This window comes from Schistocerca americana, chromosome 6 (assembly GCF_021461395.2).
Source record: "Schistocerca americana isolate TAMUIC-IGC-003095 chromosome 6, iqSchAmer2.1, whole genome shotgun sequence".
Classification (NCBI taxonomy): Eukaryota; Metazoa; Arthropoda; class Insecta; order Orthoptera; family Acrididae; genus Schistocerca; species Schistocerca americana.
The window spans coordinates 321,723,662-321,745,027 of NC_060124.1; the positions used below are offsets into that span (position 1 = coordinate 321,723,662).

At 44.9% G+C, this 21,366-nt stretch overlaps 1 protein-coding gene across 1 annotated transcript in view; it reads right to left on the minus strand.

Annotated features, from left to right (window-relative positions):
- Positions 1-21,366, minus strand: part of LOC124620113 — a 150,435-nt gene that overhangs the window by 83,415 nt on the left and 45,654 nt on the right. The window lies entirely within an intron of this gene.

Sequence of the window (21,366 nt, forward strand, 5' to 3'; positions counted from 1 at the left end):
CGTCTAGACGTCGTGTGGTTGGGCGCCCAACCCTCATTATGGATGTTGGACGTCGTAGGCTGGGGAGTCTGGTAAAACTGAACAGGTGGCGAACTGTGGCGGAAGTACCATCGGACGTTAATTCTGGGCAGGGTAAAAGTGTGTTTGAACACACAGTGCGCCGAACACTCATAACGATGGGCCTCCACAGCCGATGACCCAAGCAAGTGCCAATGTTAACACCACGACATCGGTAACTACAACTGAAAAGGGAACGTGACCATCGGCACTGGACGTTGGCGCAGTGGCAGAGCGTTGCATGGTCTGATGAATCCCTATACCTTCTTCATCATGCCGACGGCAGGGCGCGAATCCGTCGGTTTGCCACCTGTACTGCGGGACAGAGACAAGCTGGCGGCGGTCCCATTATGCTCCTGGGAACATTCATGTGGGCATCCACGGGTCCAGTCGGGATCCTGCAAGGCACCGTGACGGCCAAGAAGTATCATAAACTGGTTGCAGACCACGTAAGCTGCTGCATGTCGATCATGTTTCCCGACGGCAGAGGCGTTTTTCGACAAGATGGTGCGCCATTTCACAAGGCCGGGTGTGTGGTGGAGTGGTTCGAGGAACACAGTGGCGAGTCTGAATTAATGTGTTGGTCTCCCAACTCGCTAGATCTGGGAAGTGATTGGCGTCAGAGTTCATCACCCTCCTCTCCGGAATTTACGGGGATTAGGTGACTTGAGTGTGTAGACATGGTGCCATCTCACTCCAGCGACCTACCAAGGCCTCACTGCTTCATGCCACGACGCGTCGCCGCAGTTACCCGTGTCAATGGCGGGCAACCCAGCAATTAGGTAGGTGGTCATATAATGTTATGGCATCAGTGACATGAATGATTTGGCAGACAGCGTGGGCAGCTGCCTGTGGTTGTTCACTGATGATGCTGTGGTGAACGGTAAGGTGTGGAACTTGAGAGACTATAAGAGGACACGTGATGACTTAGTCAAAATTTCTGGTTGTTGTGGTGAAAGACATCTGTCTCTAAATGTGGAAAAAATTAAGTTAATGCGACCCGTAATGTTTATATACAACATTAGAAGTGTCCCGCTAGAAACAATCACATTTAAATATCTGGGCCTAACGTTGCAAAGCTATGTGAAATGGAAAGAGCATATGACAACAGCTATAGGGCAGGAGGCCGGTCGACTTTGGTTTATTGGAAGAATTTTTGGAAGTGTGGTTCATGTGTAAAGGAGACCGCATATAGGAATCTGGTGCGACCTGCACTCGTCGACTGCCTGAGTGTTTTTGAGATCCGCACCATGTCATATTAAAGGAAGACATCGAAATAAGTCAGAGGCGGGCTGCTGGCGTTGTTAGCGGTACGTTCGAACTACACATAGATGTTACAGGGATGCTTCGGGAACTCAAACCCCTGGAGGGAAGGCAACGTTCTTTTCGAGGAACATTACTGAGCAAATTTTGAAAACCGGCATTTGAAGCTGACTATCGGACGATTCTACTGCCGTCAACATATATTGCGCGTAAGGACCACGAAGATCGGGTAAGAAAAATTACGACTCATGCGGAGGCATATAGACAATCGTTTTCCCTAGCTCTATTTGCGTTCGAACAGAAAAGGTAATGAGTAGCAGTGGAGTGGTAGAGGGTGCTCTCCGTCATGTGGCGTGCAGTGGCTTGCGGAGTATGTATGTATATGCACATGTAGATGTAGATATAGATGCACCAAAACAACGAACTATTCAAGGGCATACAACGTACAAGCTGCTTGCTAACGTAATCCCTGATGTTCAGTTAAATCCGCTCATCATCTCCAAAATCAACATTTCGAAAAATTATTCTGTTAAAAAAATTATAGCTGTACAACTGCAACAGACCAACGAACCCATTAGCTCGTCTCACAATCGTTTGTATCGAAACCTAGATACACCACAAAGCATTTTCATCAACGCTGATAACTTGTATTCTCATCATGTTGGTAACGTTTTCATGCACACTACCCGCCTCAAGCAACCCAATCCCTGTAGATTTCCTGGCGCATCCTGCCGAAAAAACAAATGTCAGAACACCTTGAAAGTCGATGTCAAGTTTGATCCTATGACAGAATAAGCCATCTACGGTTACAACGTCATCCGCCAGCAGCTGATGTGTCATAACTACTAGTGCGCTATCTGTCTACCCTTTAAAAGAGATTGCCGATGGTCATAAGGCTCAGTGTGGTGCAGACGTATAGAGCAAGCAGGCGGTATGCAACAGAGACGTACTTATGTTTCCTACGTACAGCTAAACGAGTTTGTCAGAATGTGGCCTTTCGTGTGGCAGGATGGTCCATTCGGAGAACTACCACACAAGTTGGACGTGCGACGTCAGATTTGCAGCGATGTAGCAACAGTGGAAACGCGAGCATACACTCGTAGACAAGGTTCTGGACATCCACGCAGCACAGACGCCCCTCAAGACCTTCGTATTGTAAACGCTGCAGTGGCAGATCGAACACTTACCTACTTAAAAAAGTGCATCGTACACAAGCTACGAAAATGGCAAACACTCTAATTCACTGTAGAATACATTTCAGCACACATGGCGAGAGGCCGGAGTAGCCGGGCGGTCTAAGGTGCCTTTTCACAGTTCGCGCGCGGCTACCCCCGTCACAGGTTCCAGTCCTCCCTCGGGCATGAGAGTGTGTGTGTGTGTGTGTGTGTGTGTGTGTGTGTGTGTGTGTGTTTTGTCCTTACCCTAAGTTAGATGAAGTAGTGTGTAAGCCTAGGGACCGATGACCTTAGCAGTTTGGTCCCATAGGAACGAACCAAAAAATTTCAATTCATGGTGAGAGGCTGGATAGATGAAAGTGGAGACGAAAGGGTGGGTATGCTTACCGGCACGCAATCACTCACAAATATTTCTTGGAATAATTCCCTATGTACAATTAGTCACCTGAAGAGCATTTCAGCGATTCAAAAAAATTGACGACGACGACATTACGTAATCGTGCCAGGAGAGAGACAAAATGTCGTTACTCTGAAAGAGGTTCCCATTCTCACAACAGGGAAAATACTGGTGCGACCGCAAGAGCGGGAAGCCTTCTCGGCGAATGCTGCAGCAGTTTCCTGACTTGCTGTCTCAGGAAACGAACAATAAAGCACGAGTCAGCAGGTCACTTTTGCACGTGCTACGCAACAGTGATGGCGGCTGATGTAAATGCACCAGGATGAGAGCTGGTTATGAGGGAAGGGAGAGCTGTTACGGGGAAGAGAGCGTAAGAGTGGGAAGAGGAAGAAGCACGAGTGGCAGAGGCAGGGGCAGGGGAAGGATGGCGGTGCGGATGCGCGGCTGAGAGCGCGCCGGGGGAATATCTTATCGCTCCGCGGCTGCCAGCCGACTTCCCGGAAAGCAGCAGCCGACAAGGGGCCACGCGAGGAAATGACAGCTGCGGCCGTCGCACGCCTCCCCTCTATCTGTTTACACTTCACAAGGTGCAAACACCACACCAACTGATATAAAAACTCTAGAAAATCCACAGGACACCATCCCAGCACGACACGGGAACGACACTTATCCCACTACCAGTATTTAGTGCAAGGGCTAGGCACGTCATATGAAGGTGTAGTTGTGTCAATATGGGATCACGTCTTCCGCGGGGCCTCACGTTCAACAATGTACGATGTGCATTCATCAATATTGTACTCTGTCGTCAGATCCGTTGAGAGAGCCGGTTATGCTGCTTTATAGAGGGATAAGCCTCCGATCCTCGGCGCTTCAGTCTGGAACAGCGCGACCGCTACGGTCGCAGGTTCGAATCCTGCCTCGGGCATGGATGTGTGTGATGTCCTTAGGTTAGTTAGGCTTAAGTAGTTCTAAGTTCTAGGGGACTGATGACCTCAGAAGTTAAGTCCCATAGTGCTCACAGCCCTCCGATCCTCACGTTCTGTGATGAGGGGTCGACGTGCATCACCTTGGTGCCCACTCACGGTTTCACCGTCCTTCAGCACAAGACTGTAGCACCCGAACAGCCAATCAGCTTCGTCGTGTCCGAAATGCTCATTCGTAGTGCCGTGCCTTCACAACCTGCCCGTTGTCAAAGTAACTTACGTCAAGTGTATGTCCCCATATGCGTTCCGTAACGTCGCTAGAATGATTCATCTTTTTTTCTATCTTCCCTCAACGGAGAAGATTTGCGTCCTGGAAATGACGCTACCCACGTAGTAAGGAGTGCTGCGATGGATGATCGATAACAGTTCATATCTATGCTAAATCTCAGCAGTATGTTACAGTAAATGAAAAGAGTGAGTAGCTGCGTGTAACTACTGAAATTCTGGTTGGATCAAAACTACTCTACTCGTTAATGTGTGGATGGATAGTGTCCACAAGGATTTTTATTGCGAACGAGATTGCTAAAACTTCCCACATAAATTCCAGACAGTTTAAAGTCGCCCACTAGGAGAAAAAAAATTTAATCCGAGATACAGCACTCTGTCCGCAGTAATAAGTAATGTGCTCTCAATGTTGCATGTAAAGTACAGATACAGCATTCTTCGTTGCTACGTGCAACAGATGGCGTTGGATATCACGAACTCCCACCGAGTGAGGTAGCGCAGTGGTTAGCACAATAGACTCGCATTCGAGAGGACAACGGTTCAAATCCTCTAAATCACTAAATGCAAATCGCGGTCTAGTTCCTTTGATAGGGCACGGCCGACTTCATTCACCAACTTTCCCTAATCCGAACTTGTCAACGGGATGTGAAACAGTAATCTTCCTTGAGAAACTCGCGAGTATCGTCCATGTATGACAATTAGAAACCATACCAGTTATCAGCGCAGAGAAACGTCAACGAAATATCGATTTCTCTCATACAAACAGAAAAGAACTTGGAGGCAACTAGTAAGCAAAAGCGGTTACATAATCTACACCGAAAGATACTGATGACTGTCTTTCATGACATCAAAACATTTTACTCCTACACTCGATGCTGATAATCTAAGTTAGCCACAGAGAGACGCAAAGATGTCAGTGAAGTATTGGGCAACATTGATCTCGGGAGAAACAGTGGGTTTAAAATACAAGTAATTTATGCAAAATAAGATTTCTTTATAGATTTCGCACCAATATATTATATTTTGCATAAATTACTTTCTTCGCAGACCGCCTCCGTAGCCGAACGATTAGCGTGGCCGCCTTCGGTGCGGAAGTACCTGGGTTAGATCCCCGATACGTCCTCAGAGTTTTTCTGAAGTGTGAAAATCTGGTGCTGGGTCCACTCAGCCATTGTGAGGCCAAACGAGAAGCTGGTTAAACAAAGAAGCAGCGGCAGGACTTAACTGCTGGCAATAACGGCTGGAGGGTTTGGCGACATGTCCCACGGTCAGAGATCGGTCCTCATTCTGCCTTGAAGACAGCGGTCAGCCACAAGGAACAGCTGAGTGGGTTTACGTTTACGGATCTATTTGACCGACGAAATTACATGACGGGGCATTATTCAACACTGTCCCAATATAAACGTCTCTTTTTTTTTCTTGTTTTTCATATAAGTCAGTCTACTGCCTTATGTCAGGACAAAAGGAAAAAGAAACCAAACTACCGTGTCAGGGTGATGGAAAACAGAAAACTAGTAGCTACCACGCAGCGCTCGTTCAACCTTCTCACACAGATTTTTCTGGAGCAAGTATTCGGTATCTACGCAGCTCAAATTCGTAAAGCCACAACGGGAGGATATTTCATTGAGTATGGCATCGTCGCAAATGCGGATAGGAAATAATTGCTTAGGGCAGTATGGAGCTTGGCCTGACTTAACGAGCGGTAACAGAATCAAAGGAAAGCCGGCCTCAAGGCCATTCCTCACAATTCAGAGGCCACCTCTAAATGTATTCAAGACCGTGCATTATCGCCCTGCACTGGTCTACTTGTAGTGGAAATTCCTACTCGTTTTATCTGGTTAACACTCCGGAAGGAAAAGCTGACTCTTCGTTTCCTATAGGTGATAACTGGTTAAGGGGAAACAATTTCTGTCCGTACCCACAGCTGTAATTACCTTTGTTGAGGTAGAAGTGTACGCACAAAAAGCTAAAGAAAGAGTCCATGTACATGCTACGACAAAGACAAATATTCTTACGCGGCGAAGCAGAATAATTATGAAAAATGAAACACAGAGACGTTTCCTTTAAACCAAACATTACTGTATTTTAAGGCTACTACTTGAGATAGCGCTAAATTTGGATACTATATCTAGATCTCCTACCTGCAATCGTACATGGAGAGAAAGGAAGAGCAAAAAGATGTTACATACGTATTAGAATGCAGTAATCAGACACCTATCGTGGAAATAGTGATAAAACAACATAATAATTCAAACATCAAATAACACAGCATTCAAAACTCACCATTACCCTTGTTATACTCTTGTTGACATTCATCTCGTGACCTCTTTTTCGTTGAGTTGATACCCGCAGTTCTTTGCTGTCCTCGGAATCGGCAAAACTTATGTTTGTATGTCTTCTCCCTAAACTTTAAATCATTTTCTAAATTTCTCTTCGGTTTCTTTTACTGCCTGCTCAATATACAATTGAAACACGAAGAGGTTACGCTACAGACTTGTGGACTACCTTCACAACTACTACTTTCCTCCGCTACGGTCGCAATTTCGAATCCTGCCTCGGGCATGGATGTGTGTGATGTCCTTAGGTTAGTTAGGTTTAATTAGTTCTAAGTTCTAGGCGACTAATGACCTCAGAAGTTAAGTCGCATAGTGCTCAGAGCCATTTTTGAACTACTTTCCTTTTTTTTTCCTTTCAAGTCCTTCGACTCTTACAAATGCAGTCTGGTCTTCGTACAAGTTACAGATAATTTTTTGCTCCATATACTCAATCCCCCATCGCTTCTCTTTCTAAGTCTAAAAATATTATCAACGTCAGTTTGCCTTTGTTTCAGCCTATGCTCTGAGTCGAAGAGTCAGTACTCTCTCCACAACTGCTACACAGATGTCCATTAAAACTGCAACTCAGTGAAGGCGACATGCAACAAACGTCAAATTGGTACGATGAGTACTACATGCTTTGACGTGTTAATAAGTAGCATTTAACACAACCATACCAAATTAGGTAGAAGTAACGCTCGCTACATTCTGTACATGAGGACACATATCAAACATGTTTTTCATTCGTAAACCACATTTGTAAGTTGTTTGTTTGTGAGGTATTGTGTTACATCTTGCGCAAGAAGGAGAAACATCTAGTAGGTCCAGTCCAAGTCTCGGGGAAAAAAAACTGAAACCGTACAAAAGGTGAGGTAGAATATTTTATGTTTTTAACTCGTTCATAAGGCTGGAAAGATTGGAAAATCAAGTTTGGCCAACAAAATTTATGTAGGCTAAACTTTCTGGTGCGAAAAAAAATTACAAAAAACTAAACAAATTAAAATTTCGGACTTTGTTTTTTTTTCAAAAATTCTGTTTCTTGAGCTCCTAGCGCTTTGATATCTATTTGCTCTTTAAAAGTACGCAAAATTCTCTACAAATTTGATGAGTACAACATTTTTTCTGCAACCAATACCAAGGGCGCCACATTCCACCCAAGGATAACAATTTTTCAAACTTCCTGCAAAATGACAAAATACAAAGTGGTTGGGCACTTTTATCTGTTACTGTTTATATGGTAGAAGTATATAACATGTTATGCGATACATTGGAACTGAACATCTCACTTTGCAACACGGCCAACAAGTATAGGTTAAAAGTCTCTTATCTGCAACTTCATTTTGGATCTCAGTTAGCTACTGTATTAGATCGATGCCCTTGCGTGGGAAGCACAAAGAGGGCTGAGAGAATTCATAAATCTAGAAAGCACTTTCCGGCTTAAAAAAATGGTTCAAATGGCTCTGAGCACTATGGGACTTAACATCTGAGGTCATCAGTCCCCTAGAACTTAGAACTACTTAAACCTAACTAACCTAAGGATATCACACACATCCACGCCCGAGGCACGATTCGAACCTGCGACCGTAGCGGACAAGTTTTAGTACGATCAATGAAACAAGAATCGCTTGATCACACTTCTTAAAAATGAATTTTTTGAGCGTAGCACTGACGTGCATCACGCACAAGAAGATGCTGCCGTTATAACTGTAAAAATTGCCATTTCAAGAACCGCATATTTTGGATGTGTATGGTCAAAGTGCACCTCCCGGTGCACATGACTGATTTAGGACAAGGTATCGAGAACTTATTTTTTCTAAAGCCAGGAAGAGGAATTGCAGGAGAGAAGTGGTTTTGGACCGCATCCAAGTTCGACAACGAACATGTGCTGCTCACTCAAGCCGTTTGTACGTGACACAACATCCGCTTTTTTCCGTCAATGAAAAATGAATTTTTGCAAGATCATTACGAAACATGAACACCTAAACTGAGCACATGGCGTGTTAAAGAAACCAGGCACTCCCAGTGAAGAAATAATAACAGCTGGAGAACAGTTTATCATCGCATTGTATAGTGGAGGTGTCACCTAAAACTCCCTTGCAGATTAAAACTGTATGCCGGACCGAGTTGGAGTCCCGGTCCGGCACACAGTTTTAATCTGCCAGGAAGTTTCAAATCAGCGCACATTCCACTGCAGAATGAAAATTTCATTCGAGTTGTCGCCTGTTCACAGTCGCTAGACGATTGTGGTACCAGCTATTCGCCAAGTCAGCCACAAAAAGCAGACCGAATCTTGCAAGGTTGCCACTTGGTGAGCAACATCATTCATTACGGAGTTACTGGCAAGTCCAAAGTTGTATGGGAAAATGGAAACCTCCTGAAAAATGGTGCTGGAGTCAAAGTAATCGCAGTCCGAGAGCTGTTGTAATGAGCCAAGATTCAGCACTTAGCCAGCAGCTCTCACGTTGTTTCATAATCACGTAGCTGAGGTGTGGCGGAACGTGCCCCTGCAGAAAAGCAAATTGGTCTTCCATTTGCAAGAACTGCAATGGAGTCAACTATGAAAACGTGCCAGAATTTTTACATGAAGGAAGTGAAAAAAATAGATTTTATTGAAATTATTGAGGAAACAGACGTCGAAATCAACGAACTGGAAGAGGCTGGCTCACTGCTAGAAGAAGTGGTCTACCTGGGACGCTCTCGATCTACTCACCCTGATTTTACTATTCAAGGCACTTCTGGTGACACCGCGGCACTTGGCCCATCAAAACTTTGGGAGTGACTGACATAGCCATCTGAAGTGGGTCAAAAGTTGAAGTACAATGTCAGCAGTATTACGCATCCAGCAAGGATAATAATACGTGTACTAAATGTTAACGCCTTTATAGTTGTAATAAAGCTACCTATGTTTCATCCGTTTTGCTCGTTTTTTTTTTTAAAAAACAACTATTATTAATTACTACCGATTTTGGTTTGCCTATTATATCTAATAATGTTCAATTTTGTTTACCTGGTTGTTTTTAACAAAATTAGTAAATGACGTAGTTTTAGAAATGTGCGTGAGTTACGGCTGAAATGCCCTGAAGCTTAACTTCGACTACTGATGTATGAATCACAACAGACGGATACCCAGGAGTTACCAGACTGCACACGGAGTAACTGAATACCAAATGGTGAGATGTTCGATCCCTATAGGCCTATATATTTCAACCAAACAGAAACTGAAATAAAGATGCTCAAAAACCTCATATTTTGTCATTTTGCGCATAGTTCGAAAAAATCATTGGTTTTCGACGAACAGTAGAGTCCTCTATATTGGCTGCTAAAAAAAGTTGTAGTAATCCAATGTGAACAGAATTTTGTGCTCTTTTTAAGAACATCAAAGCGTTAGGGGCACACTAAACTGACATTTTTTGAAAAAAACTGAAAAAAGTCCGAAATTTTCAATGTTTCTGGCTACAGAAAGTTTAGCCAACACAAACTATTGGTAAAACTTGGTGTACCAATCTCTCAAACCATACGAACGAGATAAAAAATAAAATCTTCTATCCCACCTTTTGTAAGGTATATGTACTATAAGAGTGGACTATAGCAGCATGTGTCGGAATTCGACAGCGACAGGATCGTGGCCTATCGAGACTGCAGTTATCGTTCTGCAATATTGCTGCTCGCTTGGTTGGGATCACTCCCTGTCAATTTGGAACTGATGGGTTCGAGAGGGCCATATTCAAAGCCACACCGGGTCTAAATAGCCTCACGTGACAAGCGCGTGCAGGGTCGTACAGTCACCTCACATACCTTGAGTTACGAAATTGGCTTGTTTACAGCAAGACAAGTGCGGAGATGTCTGGAGCACTAGTCATTGTATGGGGGGGGGGGGGGGGGCATAGTCGCTTCTTCCCTTGGGCAGGCAGCAAAAACAGATAACAGATATAACAGATGCGCCGACAGTGACACATCCAACGATGCCTGTTCAGAGAAGTGCCGGTTCTGTGTGCAGCATCACGATACAACGGTCGAATTCGTGTGCGGAAGCTCCCAGACGTACATACATTGCCAAATTGCATACTTCATCGTCATAAGAACCCGGCATCCGGCGTGATGATATGGGGCGCCATTGGAAACACACCACGAACTCCTCTGGCTGGCACAGCCGGTAATTTGCACAACAGCTGTTACATTTCTCACACATTCAGGCCGGTTGCTATGTTCTATTTATAAAGTTTCCGTGACATTATCTTCCAACAAGATAATGCAAGACCGCCTGTCTCCCGTCGCGTCCGGACCTACCCCGATACAAAAGGTGTTCAACAGCTGACGTGGTCAGTATGTTCTCCAGATCTCCCAGAAATTGAAAACACTTGGTACACCACAACTTGTCAGCCTCTACGACTGGTGGCGGAAACTATTGCACAGTTGGAAGCAGCTGGAAATGGCGCACCCTATCTCAGCTCACAAGGACACCAGACAGCAATCGGATTTTTGTAATTTTTTTATTTATGGTACGTGAAGTTCAGAACTGAAATATCAATATCCCACAGCAGTGAGATGCAACTCTCAAAAATTCTCACGATAATCGGCTTTGGAGTTTTCCGAGGGAATTTAATGCCCTAAAGTATCCCAAATTTTTCAACACGCAGTGTGGCTATGTGGTATAGTGCTCGGCAGGTTTGTCGGTGGACTGGGTTCAATTCGCAGTTGAAAAAAATTTTTAAACATAGGTACATGTTCAACGAGTATTTCCGTGGTACGTAAAATACATAAAGATGGAAAAAAATCGGCACGGTAGCGCTTCCAGTTGTTCAGGTCGGATACCTACATAATTTATACATAAAATTCATCAAATATATCCTACATAATACGTATCTACCTCTCAGTTTTATGAAAAATGCACGTCTCCTTGTTTCTAATTACATATCACACAAACAAAAATTTGCCCAATACGAGTACGACTCGCTCTCTATGGCTTCCGTACAAACTTAACTGTGTACGTGAACACAGATACAATTGGTCTTTCATCCCGGGAATCGAAAATCTCGACGATTTTTGCCGGTTGTCGTTATTGATACTGGTTATGTATCGGTCTTGGGAATTCGAACATTTTCGAGAATATTTTAATTTTTAAGTTCAAATTCTTCGTATAATTTCGCGTTTGCTATCGTAATTCGTGAGATAAAGGGGTTTTAAAAGTCGGACAGACCGACATTCGAATACCACAAGACAAAAAAATGATTTTCTTTCGTGTCATGTAATTACCAAAAAACAATTTTCGGATATTTTCCCTTACTTGTACTGTGATAGCCTTGCTTCTTACCAAATTTCAAGATTCTAGGTCAACAGGAAGTATGCTATTGGTTTTGATAAGTGAGTTTGCGATTATCAAAATATGTACCATACAGTTCAGCATCTCTTACAGCATTGACTTAGAAGCTTAAACTTAATACATTGGCAAGGTACCGTAAACCTCAGTACATGACGTACATTTCACCTCGATACTTCCACCCGTTCTTGAGAACAGTCGGACAGACCGACGGACAACAAAGCGATTCTGCAAGGGTTCTGTTTTTGCTAAGTCAAGTACGGAGACATAAAAGCAGTTTTCATACAATACGAATTATTAATTACCGATCTGTTATAAAAGGTGGTTAATAAAGATCATAAATAAGAAATATTAGGGATTAACTATTCTATATTTATGTATTCCACTCTTCACGGAAATGCTCGTAGAACGTGCACCTTCGTTTAAAATTTCACCCCTGCCGGGAATAGAACCCTGGTCACCCAACAGCAAGCGAGCTATCTATCACAGAGCCACTCAGCCCGCGGATAAAGCAGCGAGTTCTACTTTATGCTATTACGCTCACTCGGAAAACTTCCACGTAGATTTTCTCGAGAAATTTTCAGAGTTGTATCTCACTGCCTTGGGTGATCGATAATTAAGTTCTTAACTTCACATCTCAGAAATATTTTAAAAAACAAAAATACTAAAATCCGATTGCCACGCGGTCTCCTGGTCTGTTCTACTCGGTGTCTAGGCATTGTTGCAGCCAGAGCTGGTTGGTCTGCGTACTAAACTTGGCACTCTCTAATTCCTAGACATTAACATGTGTTTTTTCTATTACATTGTATAGGCGCGCTAAGTGAAATTTCCTTCCTAGTGTCGAGAACTGATGTTTCTTCAGTCCGGCCTCTACCAGCCGTTCCATTCATGTGCAGAGTACTGGTGTCAGTATTCTAGCGAGCATGACTGACGTCCTCTTGGCGGGCCCCAACACGTGTAGGGTGTTACACTAGAGCCACGGGCAGGGAGACCAGTGGCTGGCCCGGTGTCGGGCGCTCGCAATTAGCGGTTCGGGCCTGGCCGTCCAGTTTGTCGACCTCCCCGGTGCGGTGGGGCGGCCGCCGCCTGCCGCGGCCGAGGCCGGGGGCATTGTCCTGACCTCGTCCGGACGCCGCCGCCGCCTTCGCTGCGCTCCGCCTCCCAAACCCGCGTCCTCTTCTCTGCAGCCGCCACGCGGCCCACTCTGGCGCGCTGCCATAGTCCCGCTGCGCCACTTCACCTACTACTCTGGCTATTTCCCAGCTACCTAAAGTTCGAGAGTGAAGTAGGGCCTGGCGCAACTACGGTTATAATTTGTCTCTAAACTGCAGAGCAAGCGGCGATTGTGGTAGGGAAGTGGCCTTTCTCAGATACACGCCTTAAGTGCCGTACACAATAATGCCGCACCTCAGAAAAAAACACACACACACACACACACACACACACACACACACACACACACACACGAACACAACTGATGTTACGGCGATGCACCTGGAACTGCAGTAGCACGCTGTTCCACTTGTGAACACCTGGTTTTCGGTGGCGTCACTGCAGTGGTGCCACTTTCTGCTGCGCCGCAAAAAATCAGCTCAGTTGTATTGGGTTGCTGCATAGTGTTCGTAGCGCCCGTAAGTTTAATAAACACAACAGGTACACATAACAGAGGCTTTAATCATCAATAATATATTCTCCTTCAACATTAACAACAGTCTGCCAACGTTGGGGTAACTTTCCGATTCCGCGACTGTAGAAATCACGAAGTTCTGACGCGAAGAACTCGTCGAACCACTTTAGGAGAGCATTTTTATCCAGAACGGAAGTTCCTTGAATGTTTTTCCACAGAAAGCGGACGAGGCGAAAATCTGAGGGGGCAAGATCAGGTGAACAAGCTGGGTGCGGAATAACTTTCCAATCTAACTCCTGTACAGTGCTTTTTGTGTCTAGCATAATGCGTGCGGGCGTTATCGTGGAGTAGCATCGATTCACAAAGTCTTCCTGGTCGTTGTTCTTGCACTGCGCCTGTAAGATGTCTCAGTCGTTGACAATAAATGTCAACAGTCATGGTTACATCTCGGGGAAGAAACTCGTGGTACATCACACCGTCACTGTTCCACCAGATGCATAACATTATCTTTTGAGGATGTGCGCAGGTCTTTGCACTGGGAGTTGCTGCTTTGTTTCGGCTCAACCATTCCTTTCTTTTCCTTATAAAGCATAAAGACACCATTTCTCGTCGCCAGTAACTATACGGGATCGGAGTGGTCGGTGTTGTTCACAACCCAGTAGATGATGAGCAAACAGAGTGGCAAATATGTCCACCGCTGATTCTGATTTTTGCGATTTTGGCTTAGAGCATGCGATATCCAAACATACGATTTTTGAACCTTCCCCACTGCATGCAATGTCACACGATGGTGTGAATGATCAGTCCCCACTGCATGCAAATGTCACACGATGGTGGAACGATCAGTTAATCACTTTTACCAATTTTCGAGAACACTGACGTGGATCATTATGGATTAATGCGTTTAAACTATCTTCATCAACTCCGAAGGTCTTTCGAATCTCAGCTGGATCCCTTTTTAACTCTGCCTTTTAAACCAACAATGACCTCTCAATGATGTAGACATACGCGTTACAAAATATGACGCCGAAGTCATCATATATCAATTTGTAAGAAATATTTATAAATTATGTACAAAACCTTTGTGAATAAGAGTATTTATTTGTCAAGCCGGATCAAACCACTGCAACAGTTCCAGAGACTAGCCTGCATATGCAGACGGCCACGAGCAACAAACTTCAATTTATGTACATAGATAAGATGGACAAGATATAAGAAATGCAAGAAACGCACACCCAACGTAAATCCCTTTCGCTGCACTGCACTGCTGGACGACAAACTGATTCTTACTCATTCTGTAGGGCAGAGATGACTTCTTCAGCGACAGGCTTCTTCCTCCGCCAGCTCACTCTTCAATTTAACGACAGACTATAATTTACTGCGTACGCATCGGCATTCAAGCAGTACTTCTTCCCGCTCTCCAATGAGAAGAGACTTTAATACGTGGTAAGGTGGTAAGCACTTCACAGTGGGTCGCAAAGTATGGATCACAAACTGTTTTATATTCCGGGCATCCGCAGCTATTGAAACGCACGATGTTACGGAAAATTCGGCTAATAGCTGGTAAAATTGTTTTTTACTAGAACACAACCGGTTTCGCGGCCTGAAACCGCTTCATCAGGTGCAACCTACAGGCAACAAGCGAAGAAGTACACAGTCCCCACATTTTGTGGGTATTACAATTAATAAAGGAATGTCTAAATTTTACTCACAACGTTAAAAGATCACAGGCACATCCACCGCTCCTCGTAAAGATTTTACTATTCAGTGAATATTCAACACTATGGCGAGCGAAAGGTAACACAGACGTTCTCCATTCATTTAACACAAATTGCTGTTTGATGAAAACTGCTGTTCAAAATTCAAATGGCTCTGAGCACTATGGGACGTAACTTCTGAGGTCATCAGTCCCCTACAACTTAGAACTACTTAAACCTAACTAACCTAAGGACATCACACACATCCATGCCCGAGGCAGGATTCGAACCTACTACCGCAGCGGCTGCGTGGTTCCAGACTGTAGCGGCTAGAACCGCTCAGCCACCCAGACCGGCGATAACTGCTGTACAGAGGCATGTTTTAAAAATTGGCTGCATCTAAAAAGAAAAATATTTTTTAGTGAGCGGTCCCTAAAAGTTTTTAAAGGGGCCGGACTGGCGACAAAAAGTTGTCACCGCTAACATAATTAGTCGCGGCACTATGCAAATTACTATGTGGAATGAATCAGGTGGCAGTGTCTTACCAGTGTGACGGCTGTGCAACCCTGTGCTGGGCAAAGTAAAAGCGGCCCGCACGAACGAGTAAGACTAGTTGGCCGGCGGGACAGAAGCTATCCATGTGGACAGTGTGACGTTATATACTCATGAAGATGCAGTAGCTGAGTTATGCGTAGCTTCCTCGAGTACCAGAGCCACACGCTCACAGCAGCGCCAGTGAGGGGCTCCGTATGCACAGATGGAAAGTGTACGTCCTGAATCAGCCCGTGGGAGACCTGTTGAGAGCATCCGCAGGTTAGCGGTTGTTGCGACCTACCGGGAATGCCAAGTACAGGCGGTGGGGTAGGGGTGGCGCAGTCTCTCACTGCCTACAAGCCACGCGTGAGAAATCTGGTCTGCTGTGTGCGTGGCTCGCAAACGGGACCGGAACGCCCAGAGGGCCATTCCCGTGCTAGTTCTGGGGCTCTTGTTACGTAGGCTCAACAGCCACGTCACCTACTATTTTGATGCTTCAGGTGTCTATAATATCCCCGTAACAGGAGAAATGGCAATAGCTTGTACGTTGCATCCACAATACAATATGAACAGACAACTGTGGCTGGCTCACTTACCAGGCTAACAATGTACAGGATAATGTTTGCCTTGAGGATTTCGCCACTCGCGTTGTGCGTGCGCGCTTTACTCTTTAACGTGGCCCTCGCCCCTCTGTTCACATCTTGTAGCGCGATAACAGTATTACACTGTCGGATCACATTAAGGTGACATGTTGAAAGACTAATAACCTTTTGCAGCGCGGACTGCTGTAAGACGTGCAGTACAAGAGTTTTGGAAGGTACTGACAGTGATGTGCAGCCATGCTGACTTTAGTGCCTGACACTAGGCTTCTCGGTTGAGGATCTATGGCGTTAACTTCTAGATTCAGATGGTCCCACAGATTCTAGATTGGGCTTACTTAAATCCCTGAAGTTTTGTGGTCTGGGGTAAACACTGGCTGATGCTACTCGAACCACACATGAGCAATGCGAGCTGTGTGACGCATTACATTGGGAAAAAAAATGGCCCTAGAACTTAGAACTACTTAAACCCAACTAACCTAAGGACATCACACACATCCATGCCTGAGGCAGTATTCGAACCTGCGACCGTAGCGGTCGCGCGGTTCCAGACTGTAGCGCCTAGAATCGCTCGGCCACCCCGGCCGGCGCATTGTACAGCAGCTAGATGTCATCGTACAAGGGAAAAACAAAATTGTGGGGTACACACGATCCCCAAGGATAGATGGATACTTGTGTTGATCCAGCGTGCCTTCCAGAATGACCAGATCACCCAACGAATGCCACGAAAATATTCTTCTGGCCTGGACACTTTCGACTATTTTCCAAGGGTGTTTGCTTTCAGACATTTCGGAACATAAAATGTCATTCATCTGAAAAGGTCACCAGCCGCTAATCAGTGGACACCGCCGCTGAACTGTCGTTAAGGAGCCACTGTTGATAGCCCCTTGGTTCATCTGGACGACCACAGTAGCCTCGGCGCCATGCACGATATACTTTAACCACGGGGCCCATGAACAGTTTCCAAACTTAACCGCTTCGTAATACTTCCACCCTTGACCGGAAAGTCATCAATTATTCTCTTTTGGACATCAGATAGATCGTTCTGTTTTCGCATTACAACACGCTTTATATCTCCTCCACTGCTTGTGATACCGTCTGTGACTAGTTAATGCAAGATCACGTCGAACACAGGCGGTGGTAACATACTGTCGCCATGTGATGAAACCCTTCCGTTTGTCTCCATACCCTTCAGAAATTTTGGAACGTATTTTCGCGGAATGTGAGACGTAAACTGTAATCATGCAAACAACGTGGAGAAATTTTAATTCTTAAAACGTTCATGTTTCACGTATAAAGTAACGACAATATAGCCTCATGTTTCTAATTCTTGTGCTGGGTTGAACTGGGTCACTGCTTGAAGCTATTCCATCTGCGGAACCTCCACTGCTTCCATGTTATCCCACACGACACAAGTAGTGAAAATTCTACGCTCTTAGAACTAACCATGGTTGCTTGTGTCATTTATACCTGCAACATCCATCTATTTGACCACGTAAGTAGCTCAAGCGCCCAGTTAGGATGGTTGCGGTCAGGTACTTCACCAACACAGGCAGTCTACTTCATCAGTTTCTCAGTGCGTATGCACTCCGGTACCCTATACCTGAGATCAAGTACCATCGTTTCACTGTAACTGGAACATTCCACAAAAAAATACCATATTCAAACTCCTCCAGTGCTGCTTTCCGCCTCTTCAACAAGCTGCCTCTCACTCTGAGCAAAATTCAAGGCGCTGCTTGTTTTCTGTATTAACTCCCGGTTGTCCAGTTCACAGACACCAATTTAACACAGCTTTTCCACAGGCTCTGATGTATTTCGCCTTCATGGAAGACAAATACAACTGTTACACGTACTGAAGATTCTGTCCTAGTTTTTTTACACCAAAACATGTTTACAAGATTCCTTCGTAGTAGTTAAACAATAAATAAGAAAACAATGCGGAGCCAATTAGTAAACTGTACTAGTTACTTATCACGACACGTTTCTGACGCTTTGCTCCTTCATCAGTTGACAAAGTGGCATTTAATGATATAAGGAGTACTTCAAAGAAGTTGTTCATGGCAAAGAACAGCTACATTCTCAGAAAAATAGTCTAGAAACTGAGTGAAAGTGGCATAAAGAGGCATTAGGAACGGAATTAATCAGATTTAATTAGAGTTATGTGGATTAGTACATCAGTAAACTGAACGTCTGAGGCTTATTTCCCTCAAAATTCCTCGGTCGTTACTGATCCTTAACTCTCTGATCAAGGGTCTGGAAGTCTCCATATATAGCGGAACTGATCAAAAGACGTCACAAGAGGCGGAACCGCTAGTATCAAACATGGTGGTGGGTATTGTGTTAGCACTACAGAAGCAAAAGCAGCAGAATGGGTCGATCCGGGCAGCTCAGTGACTTCGAACGTAACAAATCCACCAGGGACATTTCGAGCCATCTAAAGCTGCCAAGTCGATTGTTGGTGATGTGATAGTGAAATGAAACACGAAGAAACAACCACAGCTAGATCTAGGCCAGGCAGTCCTCTTGTACTGACGGACAGGAACCGTCAGAAAATGCGGATGGTGGTCGTAAAAAATCGGATGAAATTGGCGGAAGGAATCACACGAGAGTTTGAAAGTGCTACCAGGAGTCCAGCTAGCACATTAACCGTGCGTAGAGAGATAAAAAATGGGGCTCTCCGTAAGCCACACTTTCTGGAGTCATCGTAAGCTGGTGTAAAGAGCGATGCCACTGGACGGTGGATGACTGGAGACGAGTGATTTGGAGTAGGGAGTCACACTACACCCTGTGATATTCCGAAAGATGGGTTTGGATTTGGCGAGTGCCGGGATGACATTACCTGCCATCATGTGTAGCGCCAACCGTGGAGTACAGGGATGTGGTGTTGTCGTATGAGAGCGTTTTTCTTCGTCAGGATATAAATGCCTTATTGTCCTTAATAAAACGGAAGTATCTGACCACATTTTATAGAATTATGTACTGCATACAATAGACGATGACTGTAATGACAATGCGTCTTGTTAGGAAGCAGCATCCGTAACGCAACGGTTAAATCACAATAACTTTCCTAACATTTACTGGCCTACCTAGAATCCCGACCACAGTCCAATGGAATATCTATAGGATGAGTTAGAAATCGATTTCGCTCCAGACCACAGCGCCCAACATCACTACTTCCTCTTGGTTGGTTTCTTGAGGAAGAATGGGGTGCCATTCTTCCACAGATATTTAGACACCTCATTCAAATCGTCCCCACAATTCACGCTGTCATATATGCGAAGGGTCGACACACGCCACATTAACGTTCGCTAATAGGTGTCCGGTTACTTTTGATATACACAGGTGAGCTGTTGCGGAGGAAGTAACCGTTAAGAACGTACCTTTAAAAGACTGTCAATGACTTTTGATTTTCATGTTCTATTGCAGCAGGCATTGTTCCTAAAATACGCGCTGGCCCAAGGAAATTATGAAGAAATGTCTGACACAGGGAAAGTTTACTTCGTACGCATCAAAGGACACCTCCATACACTAGCCGAATGAAGTTGCATCACCTCGATAATGGTTTTGTGTTTGTAAATTGTCAAGGGCAAATAAGAAAATGGGCGTTGTTTACGGTATAAATGTTTCAAATAATTTACCACAATGCATTTGATTTTCAAGTTCCCGGGTCATTTCTATCGAGCAGGCGCCAAGAAACACTAGCGTGTGGCCCGAGACATCTGGAAGGCGAAGGGCAGCTAAGGTCAATCCAGCGCTCGTAGGAGGGGAAGGGAAATGGAGTGAGTCGGTCGGGAGGAGGGGTCAGGGGGAGGGGGAGACCCAGTTGCTCCAGGGCACGATTAACTGCCGACAGAGCGAGCGGAGGCGTTTACGCAATCGCTGTTAACGTCGGCGGGCTATCAATGCAGATACTGCAGCCACGCTATAAGAAAAGGCAAACACGATGCAGTCAAGCTCGTCGTTGAGTGTCGAAAGAGCCACACATCACGTAACAAAAGTGACGGCGTTAGGGACGATAAACACCACTCGAAGAGCTGGCAGCAATGCGCAAGATTTATCGCGTGTGCGGTGGAATGAAGATCATATCGAGACAGCTAATCGTACACACGGGGACAAAAATAAGCTTTCTCGAATGTTTCCCACAAAGTTTAATGTGCTCCACCTCAAAATTGTTTGGGCAACATTCGTTAATGAAAATAGGGCTCGCAGTAGAATAAATCGGCAATCTGAGGATAGCTAAAGCAAGTTAAGGATGAGGGAAGCAATGTAAATGGGCAAGCATAGAAATGAAGTGAAACTGAATAGGTTTTCTAGACAAGATGGTTTTTAACTTAGTACTGAACAGAGCTGCGGATCTACGTGCAAGTCTACAGGCCATTTTGCTTGGTGTCTCGAAGAAAGCGGCTGACGAAGGAGAATGGAAAATACTGGAAGAAGGACGTGCTTCTCCGAGGTACATAGTTGTTAAGAATACTCCACAGGCTGATAACTACTGTAATCCTGCCTCGGGCATGGACGTGTGTGATGTCCTTAGGTTGGTTAGGTTTAAGTAGTTCTCAGTTCTAGGGGACTGATGATCTCAGAAGAAGTCCCATAGTGCTCACAGACTTTTTTTTTAAACTACTGTCGAAGTAAACAGTTTTTGGTTTCTTTGAGTATGTGATTTCTAGCGTTCAATACTCAATATATGAATCCCACCACTTGTATTTCCTTCGGGACTCCCTGGTCTTCCGCTGGGGGAATTCCGAAGAAGTGGGATCCACCTAAATAGTCGCTGTTGGAAAATGTTCGGCCATTTGACTCCAGCATTTGGAATGAATGGTGAGCGGTGAGGGCGAAACCTAAGCGCGTCGAACAACGCTTTGTATTCCTTTTGGGTTGACAGCCAAAAGCGTACCCATTATGTGAATTCTAGGTGAATGATGAAATAATATTGAGATTTCATGACGAACGGTTCTGTGTACACAATGGTTCTGTGTACACTAGGTAGCAGTCATGTTCTGTTATTCTTCATGCTGACACTGAATTGATGCCGTCCTTGTGGAGTGGTATGATTCGACTTCGGTTTGCGAAGATTTTTTTTTTTTTGGGGGGGGGGGGGGGGGAGGGCAGCTGCCCACCCCTTCTCCTGCCCTCTCGCTGGACTCGCCAATGTTGACACCGGCTACGAGAAGTCA